Source organism: Oryx dammah, unplaced genomic scaffold, assembly GCF_014754425.2.
Source record: "Oryx dammah isolate SB20612 unplaced genomic scaffold, SCBI_Odam_1.1 HiC_scaffold_11, whole genome shotgun sequence".
In the NCBI taxonomy this organism is placed as follows: domain Eukaryota; kingdom Metazoa; phylum Chordata; class Mammalia; order Artiodactyla; family Bovidae; genus Oryx; species Oryx dammah.
In genome coordinates, this window is record NW_024070195.1 from 1,601,642 (window position 1) to 1,613,318 (window position 11,677).

Genomic DNA, 11,677 nt, shown 5'->3' on the forward strand with positions numbered 1-11,677 from the left:
AAGATCCACTGGAGAAGGGAAAGGCTACCCCCTCCAGTATTCCTGGGCTTCCCTTGTGGCTCAGCGGGTAAAGACTCCGCCTGCAATGCGGGAGACCCCGATTCGATTCCTGGGTCGGGAAGATCCACTGGAGAAGGGAAAGGCTACCCCTTCCAGTATTCCTGGGCTTCCCTTGAGCCTCAGCTGGTAAAGAATCTGCCTGCAATGCGGCAGACCTGGATTTGATCCTTCGGTTGGGGAAGATTCCCTGGAGAAGGGAAAGTCTACCCACTCAGTATTCTGGTCTGGAGAATTCCATGGACTGTATAATCAAATGGGCTCACAAAGAGACACGACTGAGCAGCTTTCACTTCACGATGTCCTCAGTAGAGGAAGAAGTCAACAGATTTGCTCCAGAGAAAAACACATCATCTTACACCTGTGAGGATGCTCCCTGAACACGTCTGCCTCACAGAAACCCCCAAATGGCCAAATACATGCAGAGGTTGCACAAGAGAAGAATCAGCAGAAACACCAGGTGGTAGATTTTACCACCCAGGAGCTTCAGATATCGCTGCTATGAGATAGATAATACAAAGTAACAGCGTATAAGGTATTTAAAGAAATGGAAATGGAATCAAACCTGAGCAGCAGACAAGAGACACTCAGAAGTGACCAAATGGATCTGAAAAAGTAACTCAGCAAATAGGTGAAACAGTAGGTTAGACACACATACAGAGAGAAAGGATGTATGCACTTCAGTCATGATGTTGAATGTCGCAGATCACTTGACTAAGTGTACAAACGCCAAATGCAAACTCATCTGGAGATTTGACTGAGGTGGTAGGATGATAATGAAATGTTCAGAATAGGAGTGTGGTGGGAGGGGCACACAGGTCTTTATTGACCTTTGAGAAATCAGTCTACGACAGCTATATATTCGAAATCATTTAAGAAAGTAACAATAGAGTCAGTCTAGGTATTTACTGTTGTAAAGCCTTCTGAGGGAATGAGCTGAGAGAGTTGCTTTTTCAGAGCCTGCCGTGGGGGCCCCAGGGGTCGGGTGGGCTCTGAACCATCTAAGACGTGACTGTCTCAGTAGACTAAGCCCAGAGGCCGTGCTAAGTCCAAATCCGACAGTAACCCCCAGATGGCTAGGTCAGAGGCACAGTGCTGATAGGCAGTTTAGACTTCCTAAGCCCCTCACCTCTGAGGGGTTATAAGTGAAAACCCAGAGAAAACCACCAAGAATTTTGTGCAGTTTCGGTACAAGTGGGGAGCCCAGCGACTAAGGGCATTTAAGGACCCAAGGGATTGACTGGAGGAACACGAAGGGTTCGTGCCCAAAGTTGGTGCTACAGGTGGCCCGAGCTGCTGCTGGAGCAGGGCCCTGCCAGCCCGGCCTTTCTGTCCGCCCCTCCTCTGAGGACTGTCCTCTCCTGGCCCACAGCCCCTCAGGAGAGAGGAGGGTTCAGGGCTGGCAGACAAGCCAGAGCTCACAGAGGCCCCCCTTTTGCAACATCCATAGGGAGCCCTGAATAAATTCTTCAGGAAGAAGAAAACCATCTTTCCCAGAGGTGGCAAGTTTAGAAGCCTGGGTTGTCGGAGATGAGGATGAAAAGCCTTGACAAGAACTTTATCTGATTCTCAAACTCCTTGGATGACCTAAAACATATTTGTGTTATGTATTATCTTTTTAAGGTCTGATGCAGAACAAGAATTGATGATGTAATTGCATTGCTCTGTCCCCTGGCCCAGCGTTTGGCCTTTGGTGCTGCCCCCTGGCATGGTGGGTATTTCCCATTCCACCTCCCGGGAGGACAAACATCCTCATAGGGGCATCCGAGAGGCCAGAGCTCCCGGCCTGGGACAGCGAGGCACAGGACAGGCGAGCCTGCAGGCCTTCCCTGGTCCTGTGCCTCTCTGGTCACCCTGCCATCTGAAGGTAATGGGTCTCAGTCTTGGGGAGCTTAGGCCAGTCCTTCCCGCTGTGGGTTGAGTCCAGGACTGGAGGAGAAGGAAACAAAATTCCATTCTTACAATCAGGTCGATACTTGTCGGGGTGTGGCTGTGGCTGAGGGCAGAATCAGTATCCCATCAGCCTGGGTCTACAACGTGAACTTCTTTTATCTTCAGAAGAGCACAAAACTGATCACCTGAAATAACACAGTTAGAGGCGATTTCTAATAGTCTGCTTGTCTCATCATGAGAGGCCATGATTCGCCCTGTCCTATTTTCCAGTGGTATGTGTTGTGAAGTCGAGTGGCAGTGAACCATGCACGTTACCGCTGAGTGTGAGTGATCTCTGTGTGTAAAGAAGGTGCACTGAGCAACCTTCCTGTCAGCTGGGCCGCAGCGATGCTACTGACGCTTTTCTTCTTCCTTGAATTACCACCGAGAGGAGTTTTTTCCCAGGATTTCTTTCTTGTCCAGATTTAGGTAAGAAAGTGGTCACTGTCTGTGTCTTTCAGCGGATCCCTGAAGTGCCCCGGAGGTGGCTGAACTGAGCCGGCAGGGCTGCGGCCGTACCATGCCATCTCTGTGTGGTGAACGTTGAGCTGAGGGCCGCAGGGAAGATGCCTCCAGTGAGTTTACGGTTGATATTTACACCCATTCTCTAAAGGTTTCCCTTCTTTTTCTTCATAAGAAATCCAGCTGTGACCACGTGTTGAATGGCAAAACAAAGTCCAGGAGTGGGGTTTAGGGAAAGGAGCTGGTGGCACCCCTTTATCATTTCAAAGCCGTGAACATCCACTTCCAGTCCAAGTGCAGACAAATGAGCCCTTTGAGCTGCCGATTGACCAAGCTCACGGGCCTGAGATGGGCTTTTAGCGCTGCTGGACTGGACCAGTCCCATCTGACCCGACAGCTTGTACTGGTTCTGTTTGCTGTCCTCAAAAGATGGAGCATCTAGCACAGACGTCTGCATGGAGTCTGTGCGCACACGACGTTGTTCATTCACACTGCACTACCTGGTATCATAAGCCTGTAAGTCACAAGTGACTGGATGCTCTCACAAGGGAAGGTTTTCTCATAAATACAAGACCTCATGCTCCGTCATTCTCCCTCTCTTTCCTATCCAAATAACAGGTCCAAAAAAAAAAAAATGCTCCTGCCAGATGCTGAGTCTGGGATGTTGAGCGGGCCATCTTCCTGGCAGCTTGGTGTCAGCGTCTGTAGGATGGAGATAACAAGCTTCAAGCTTGTGTATTTTACAGAAAAAATGTCTCTATGCCACAGGCATTTCGTGTCGTACACCATCTGGTATTTGACATGCGTTCCACACTTAGTTGTTACTGATGTCCGAGTCCACGAGAGGGTGGTCCTGGGGACACAGTCAGAACCACAAGGACCACAAAGTTGATGTTCTGAGTCCCCAGGCCAAACACAGGTGGGACTTCTCAGTCAACCACATTCCTTCTGCCCAGCTGCGGCCAGCTTGGACCCGGCCTTGCCACCATTGTCGTGGTCCCTGGGATCCCAGGACCCCTGCCCAACAAGGCTGGAGGATTGGAGGAGACCCCTTGTCTCTGTGCACCCTGATGCTTGTCCCCTGCTTGTGATCTTCACACTTAGACGCTGGCCTGAGACTCAACACCTGCCCACATATCGATTCTCATCTGAGGTGCGGCCACCCCGAGCCGTGGAGCCCCCCGCGGTAAGCCCCTTACCGCACTTCCTGGCCTTGGGCCTGTGGAAGAGCAGACGAGCCCCAGGGCATCTGGGTCTCCAGTGACTGAGAGGGAAGGAAGCCCTGAGCCTGGCCCTCTGACCCGCTCCCCAGTACCGAGGGGGACGGGCTGCGCTGGGCGTTTGCTTCCCTCTGGTGGCGGGTGCTGGAGGGAGCAGGGACCAGGTGGCCTCCCTGGAGGGGCTCCGTGACTCTCCCCCACCCCCCGGGTTCCTCCCAGCCCAGTCTATCATGAACACCCTGTGCTGGGTGTCGCCACGGCTCTTCACCCAGCCGTTCCCCACCCCTTCATTCCCAGGGTGCAGCACAGCAGACACCCCTGCCCAAGCGGGTCCCACTGAGCTCACCTCCTCCCGGGCCTGCTCCCCGCGGCAGGGGTGTGAGCCGGCCCTCCCCGAGCTTAGGCGTCCGGGCTCTGACCTGCCCTCCTCCGTCAGCCCTGGCAATCAGTCAGCCTGGACAGTCATCAGCTTGAAGAGCTGAATCTGAACATAGAGACGAAACTCCAGTTGGGGCGTGATCACCTACTTTGCCCTCGTGGCCCCCTCTCTGGCGCTGTGTGACGCTTTGTGCTAGAGCAGGGGTCCCCAGCCTCCGGGGTCCAATGCCTGATGATCGGAGGTGGAGCTGACGTAGTTAATAAACCGCACAATAAATACACTGCGCGGGGATCACCCAGAAACCATCCCCCAGCTACACATGGAGAAGCTGTCTTCCACGAAAGCAGTCCCTGGTGCCAGCAAGGTTGGGGACTACTGTGTTAGTAAAGGACAGCGCCTTCCAGCAATGCCCGCTGAGTGCTAACCCCCTGAATCCTCGGGACGGAGCCCAGGGCAGCCCTTCTGGCCGCGGTCTCTGACGTGCGGTGCACCAGGCACCCCCAGGCTGAGGCTGCAGCAGGATGACGCGCGCCAGCATGGTGCCCCCAGGGCATCTGGAACCAAGCGCAGCCGTCTCATGCTGCTTCCTGCAGGACGCAGGATGTCTGCGTGGAGCAAAGGCCGAAGAGAGGAGGAAGCGTGTCTCCAGGAGGAAGCGTGTCTGCTCAGAAAGGGGATGGCTGGAGGCTCTGAGAGCAGAATTCTGAAGTGTGATGGCCACCACGGGAAACTGCCTTCTCGCTCCGTGGGACCTGGACCGTAGCTGGTCTCAGGCAGGCAGAAGGCAGAAAACCCACAGGCATCACTCCAGGATATCCGTGCACTGGGCCTGACCCGCTCAGGGTCTGCTTGACGAGGCTGCGTAAGGGTGTCTGCTTTGAGCTTAGTGGCCTTTAGCCTGTCTTGAAGGGGCTTTGGGATGCTCGTTTCTCTGAGTGAGTGTCGGGGGTGGATTCCAGCTGACAGGCCTGTGTGACGGCTGTGCTGTGGGCTGCACATTTGTGCATCTGAGGTCTTTGCCATCACATGAGTTTTGTTCCCAAGGCTGCCTCAGAGAAAGGAAAGTGACAGGTGCTATGGGCCCAGGGGCTGGCAGTCCTCTGAGGACAATAACCAATAAACTGGGCAGTAACCGGCCAGGCACTCAGCCCACAGAGGGGGCCACTGGCTCTGGGGCAGTCTCCAAGGAGGCCAGGGGTCCACGGCGTGGTGTCAGGACCCCCACGACATCCTACCCAGCAGGAGGTTGAACCTGCCACCAGCATGGCCCCCTCTGTAGGGGAACCAGACCCCCGGTCGCACCCAGCCATCTGCGGCTGGGAGGGAGGGTCTTCGCAGCCCGTGCTTGGAGGCCTCGGCCCTGCTCACTTGGGGTATCGGGGGCTGCTCCCCAGGGTGGCCTCTTGCTCGCCCAGCAGCCCCAGAGCCACGCTGGCCTGAGGCACACCTTCTCCACCGGGCCTGAACCCCCCGCCAGCTGTGCTCTGGTGGGCTGTGTCCCTCGGCCCGGGGGCGCCTGGCGAGTTGCTGAGGTCTCCCATGCACTCTTTCATCGCTCCTCTGATATATTCCTCATGTTAAACTCCTATTTAACCTGCTACGTGCCTTCTGCCTCCTCAGTTCAGTTCAGTTCCGTCGCTCAGTCGCGTCCAACTCTTTGTGCCTCCATGGACTGCAGCACGCCAGATCCCCCGTCCTTCAGCAACTCCCGGAGTCACTCAAACTCGTGTCCGTCGAGTCAGTGATGCCATCCAACCATCTCATCCTCTGTCACCTCCTTCTCCCGCCTTCAGTCTTTCCCGGCATCAGGGTCTTTTCTAATGAGTCAGCTCTTCACATCAGGTGGCCGAAGTATTGGAGTTTCAGTGTCAGCATCAGTCCTTTCAACGAATATCCAGGGCTGATCTCCTTCAGGATGGATTGGTTGGATCTCCTTGCAGTCCAAGGGACTCTCAAGTCTTCTCCAGTACCACAGTTCAAAAGCATCGATTCTTCAGCGCTCAGCCTTCTTCATGGTCCAACTCTCCTGGTAGTACCAGGACAGCTCCATTTCATGTTGCACATAAAGGCTTCACATGGTCAGGAACGTCCATGAACTAGGGTGACTGATCTTCTCCAGTGAAGCCGAACCTCTCCACGTCTTCAGAAGCTGTTCCAGAGACCCCTGGATGCGCGTCCCGTGACGCTGTCTGCCGCTTCCGTGGGGCTCATTCTCCACTACGGAGAGTTTTCGTCACAGATACGTGTACGGAGCTGTGTTTTCTTCTACCCTTGCTGTTTCTCCTTTCTGGAAGTAATGAGAATTTATGAAGAAAATATTAATTACATTTAATATTTTAACTTCATTCTTGAGGACTCATCTGAAGAAAATTGTTTAAAAATCACCAAGTTACACTTTTTTAATGAAGAAGATTCTAAGTATTATTTGATGAAGCAAGTTTCACTGTATTACACTGATATAACGGCATAAACTGAGAGGAAAAATACATGGTGTTACTCATGGCCTAGAAACCTGCTCACTGTGGGTTGGAATCAGGTGAAGCAGGATTACGCAGTCATTAAGAATCGGCTTCATGGTGATGTAGGAACCAACACAATATTGTAAAGCAATTATCCTTCAGTGAAAAAGAAATACATTAAAAAAAAAGATGAAGAAGAATGGGCTTCCCTGGTGGCTCAGACAGTAAAGAATCCGCCTACAACGCAGGAGACCCAGGTTCAATCCCCGGGCCAGGAAGATCCCCTGGAGTAAAGGAACGGCACCCCACTCGAGTATTCTTGCCTGGAAAATTCCATGGACAGAGTCTCCTGACGGGCTACAGTCCATGGGATTACAGAGAGTCAGACGCAACTGAGTGACTAACATTTTCACTTTTTTTTTTCCACAAGAAGGGGCAGCTCCTAGGGCTGACAAGCCAGCCTGTCACATCCTATTTCAGCAGAAGTCGTGAGACTCTGGGCAAGACACAGGACGCTGTGACCCACAGCGAGAGCGGTGCTAGGGCTTACCCTTCTTTTGTGGTGGGTCCCCCTCCCCTCCCCTCTCCCAAGGCCCCCCGTTGGGTGCCTGCACTGGCAGAGGGCAGCTCTACAGGAGCAGAACCCTAGCTTATGCTTCCTGAACAGGAAAAAAAAAAAAAAAAAGGGAAGTCACTGCGTTTAGAGGAAGCCAAGGCGAGCCTGCTGTTTCCTGGACAGGGATGCTAGCACCTCCTGGCGGCTGCCCACTGCAGACACGGCCCTGGGAAGCCCCTGGGTGAAGAGAAGGGAACCCTCGGCAGGCTCAGTGCCCCGGGGCCTCGCCCTTCCCAACAGCAGAGTGAAAAGTAGGCGTGAAGCATGGAGTCAGAATGAAAAAGGCATGAAAAACTAGTTATGTTGATGTGGTCCTGTTTCCTTTGGCATTGTTCCTTGGGCTTGCTGCCTACAGATACGTGTGCACGTGTGTGTAAGCATATTTGTGTACGAGGACTGGGCAACAAGCACTGTCCGTGTTTTCAGAAAACCAGGCAAGAGAGCTCTTCCTGCCACCGCCGCCTCTGCCTGTCTCCTCTGCCAGAGGTGCGCACGGGTTGTTGCTGTCCTCGCTGCCGGCCACTGGGAGGACATGTCATCTCCCCTCGTCCCCCACGGTGCACAGCTCTGCACCTCCCGGGGGCACCCTGTGAGCGCCAGCTCCCAGCTGCCCCCGCCCCCGCCCCGAGGCATCATTCTTCCGCGGACAGGATGGCTTTGTTTCTTCTTTTCCGACTCTTGTCCGCTTTTGCCTTCTTGTGTTTTTAGGGGAACTTCCTATACCATAGCTGGACATCCTTATCTCATTACTAATCTTAATGTGAATGCTTTTACGGATTCACCATTAGTATGAGGAATCATTGACGAATTTCTCCATTATTTGTATGTATGTATTAAGGTAAGCATGTTTTAAACTTCAATCTGTTGACTCAGTAAATTTTAGGGATTGCTTTCCTGATTGTAAACTAACCATGCTTTCTTGGGAAACCTACTTGGGCCATTGTGTATTATCTTTTTTATATCTCCATGAATTATGTTTGCTAATAGTGGATTTTGCATTTATGTTGATGAGTTAAGATTAGCCTGTAATTTTCTTTCCTCTTTCCTTGTCAGATTTTAACATGAAACTTAACCTCAAAAAATGAGTTGGGAGTGCAGCCTCTTTCTCTGTATCCTGGATTAACTTGATTAAGAGTGAAATTGTTTGTTCCTTGAATGTCTGGTAGAACTGTCCTGTAGAGCCATCTGGATGTGAAGTTCTGACTTGATTGTATGGCTCTGAATTAGGTAAGGAAGGCAAAGTCTTTTACCCAGTCTCTCCTGCTGAGTGCAGCTGTAAAGAGTCTGGAGAGATGCTTGAAGTGATGTAAAGTCGCTCAGTTGTGTCCAACTGTTTGGAACTCCGTGGACTGTAGCCCACCAGGCTTCTCCGACCATGGGATTCTCCAGGCAAGAATACTGGAGTGGGTTGCCATTTCCTTCTCCAGGGGATCTTCCTGACCCAGGAATCGAACCCAGGTCTCCCACATTGCAGGTAGATGCTTTAACCTCTGAGCTACCAGGGAGAGATGCTTAAAGAAGCTATTACAGGAGTGTAGCAAGTGAAGTTGCAGACGGATTGGGGACGGCCAGCGCTCGAAGTCCTACCAGCCTGGCAATGGGTTTACCATTGTTTCCCTCCAGAATCCCCCTGAACTCACCGCAGCCCCAGACCCTGAAGTAGGCATAGGTTGAAGACAGAACATCTCCAGGAAAAGCCCTCTGGTTCTGGTTTGAATGGCAAGAATGAGAATTGCTCCTTTTCAGGGAAAGTGTGAAATATTCTCTTCTTTTTCATTGGCAATCCAGCTTGCAAGTAATCCTGCCATGGCAATTAATGAAGCCTGTGATATCCCAAAGCCTTTCTCTCCAGTCAGTGACACCATGGCCCCGAGACGCTGGGATCAGATCCCGAGACTCTTTCCATTGGTCTCCTGACATCTCTTGACTCCAGCCAGGGGTGCACTTAGTGGGGCGTGTGTCAGAGTCTGTGAGAATTAAAGTCCCAGCTTCCTGTCTGCACACTGGAAATAAGGTCCCAGAGTACCACAGAGTCCTGGGGAGACCATGGAGAGGCAGAGAGAGGAGCACAGGAAATTCATACCCTCAGGCTGCCTGTGAACTCCTGGGCTCACCTGCAAGCTACCGCCCTGTAGCTCTGACTCCCGACCGCTGACCCAGGACTGAGAGCCGAGCACGGCTCGGGTTCCAGACTGGACACTAGGTGGCGCACACGCCCTGGGTCGGAACAGCCCGGCCGAGGTTTTAAGACCCGCACCGCCTGGAACCACAGCCCACTGACGGCCTCTGGGACTACCGGGCTGAACCTAACCAGGTTTAAAGGGAAAGTGAAAGTCGCTCAGTCGTGTCTGACTCTTTGCAACCCCATGGACTACACAGTCCCCCGACTTCTCCAGGCGAGAGTACTGGAGTGGGTAGCCTTTCCCTTCTCCAGGGAATCTTCCCAATCCAGGGATCAAACCCAGGCCTCCCTCATTGCAGGTTGGTTACCTGCTTTAAAAAAAAACCCAAAAAACTAACAGAATTCTCCATGGGATTTCAGTAAGACCCAGGGTTTCCTGACGTAATATGAAACATAGCTAGAACACAGTTCAAAACTAACTGCTTGGCGTTCAAAGAACCAGGAAGATCTCAAATTGCATGGCAAAGAAAATCAAGAGATGCAAACACCAAGAGGACACAGATGTGAGGATGAGCTGACACAGAGACTTCATCTGGGGAAGCTCCCACACGCTGCAGGCCAGCTAAACCCATGTGCCGCAACTACTGGGCCTCTGCTCTGGAGCCCAGAAGCCACAGCTGCTGAAGCCCCCCAGCCCTTCAGCCTGTGCTCCGCAGCAAGAGACACCACCACAGGGAGAAGCCTGCGGACTGTGGTGAGGAGGAGGCCCTGCGCGACACAACTCGAGAAAGGCCGTGCAAAGCAAGAGACCCAGAACAGCCAAAACTAAACAAATACAGTAGTAATTCATGGGCCAAAGAGGAAGACTTGAGGGAAATAAGAAAGTATTTTGAAATAAGTGAAAATGAAAATACAACATGAAGACCTGTGAGATCTGGCTAGAGAAGTGCCTAGAGAGAAATTCATACCACTCAGTGCTTATATTAGAAAAGAAGGTCTTGAATCAATCTAAGCGTCCACCTTAAGAAGCAATAGTAAAAAGAGCTACATACACCCAACAGAAACAAAAGGAAGGAAATAATAAAGACAGAGTAGAAGTGACATAAAAAAAACCAAAAACAATGGAGAAAATCAACTAAATTCAAAGCTGGTTCTCTAAAACAATAGTGAGGTTGATAAACCTCTAGAAAGACTGAGAAAGCAACACAGGAAAAGACACAGATTATTGATATAATTATTAAAGACAGGCTATCACTACAAACCCACAGACAATAAAAAACCTAAGATGCCAATAATACTATAAACATCTTTACACACATAAACTTTAGATGAAATGGACCAATTCCCTGAAAACTACAAACCACTAAAATGTGCCCAAGTTGCAACAGACAGGATTAATAGTCCTATGAATACTGAAGAAACTAAATTTATAACCTTTCAAAAAAGAAGTCTCTAAGTCCATATAGTTTTACTGGTGAGTTCTACCAACTATTTAAATGAGGAAAAAATCAATTCTATACAATCTGATCCAGAAAATAAGAGAGAGAATATTTCCCAACTCCTTTTACAAAGCTAACATTACCATAACAGCAATTAAGTAAATAAATAATAATTCTGTCTCATGATACCTGTGGCATATCACTATACCACTGTGTGTTTTTAACATAAAAGCAAAAATTCTCAGCAAAAAGTTTGCAAATCAGACCTAGTGACTTATCAGTTCAGTCTCTCAGTCGTGTCCAACTCTTTGCCACCTCATGGACTGTAGCACACCAGGCTTCCCTGTCCATCAGCAACTCCCAGGGCTTACTCAAACTCATGTCCATCGAGTCAGTGATGCCATCCAACCATCTCATCCTCTGTCGTCCCCTTCTCCTCCTGCGTTCACTCTTTCCCAGCATCAGGATCTTTTCAAATGAGTCAGTTCTTTGCATCAGGAAGCCAAAGTATTGGAGTTTCAGCTTCAGCATCAGTCCTTCCAATGAATATTCAAGACGGATTTCCTTTAGGATGGACTGGTTGGATCTCCTTGCAGTCCAAGGGACTCTCAAGAGTCTTCTCCAACACTACAATTCAAAAGCATCTGTTCTTCAGTGCTCAGCTTCTTTATAGTCCAACTCTCACATCCAAACATGACTACTGGAAAAATCATAGCTTTGACTAGACCGACCTTTGTTAGCAAAGTAATGTCTCTGCTTTTTAATATGCTGTCTAGCTTGGCCATAACTTTCCTTCCAAGGAGCAAGTGTCTTTTAATTTCATGGCTGCAGTCACCATCTGCAGTGATTTTGGAGCCCCCAAAAATAAAGTCTGACACTGTTTCCACTGTTTCCTCATCTATTTGTCATAAAGTGATGGGACCGGATGCCATGATCTTAGTTTTCTGAATGTTGAGCTTTAAGCCAACTTTTTCACTCTCCTCTTTTGCCT

At 50.6% G+C, this 11,677-nt stretch overlaps 1 long non-coding RNA gene across 1 annotated transcript; it reads right to left on the reverse strand.

The window, feature by feature from the left end:
- Positions 1 to 815: 815 nt before the first annotated feature.
- On the reverse strand, positions 816 to 5,727 carry LOC120869997. Its single transcript, XR_005722700.1, has 2 exons — positions 4,091 to 5,727; positions 816 to 3,153 (listed from the first exon to the last, which is right to left on the reverse strand). It is a non-coding gene; the product is annotated as an uncharacterized LOC120869997 (long non-coding RNA).
- Between the last annotated feature and the right edge of the window lie 5,950 nt (positions 5,728 to 11,677).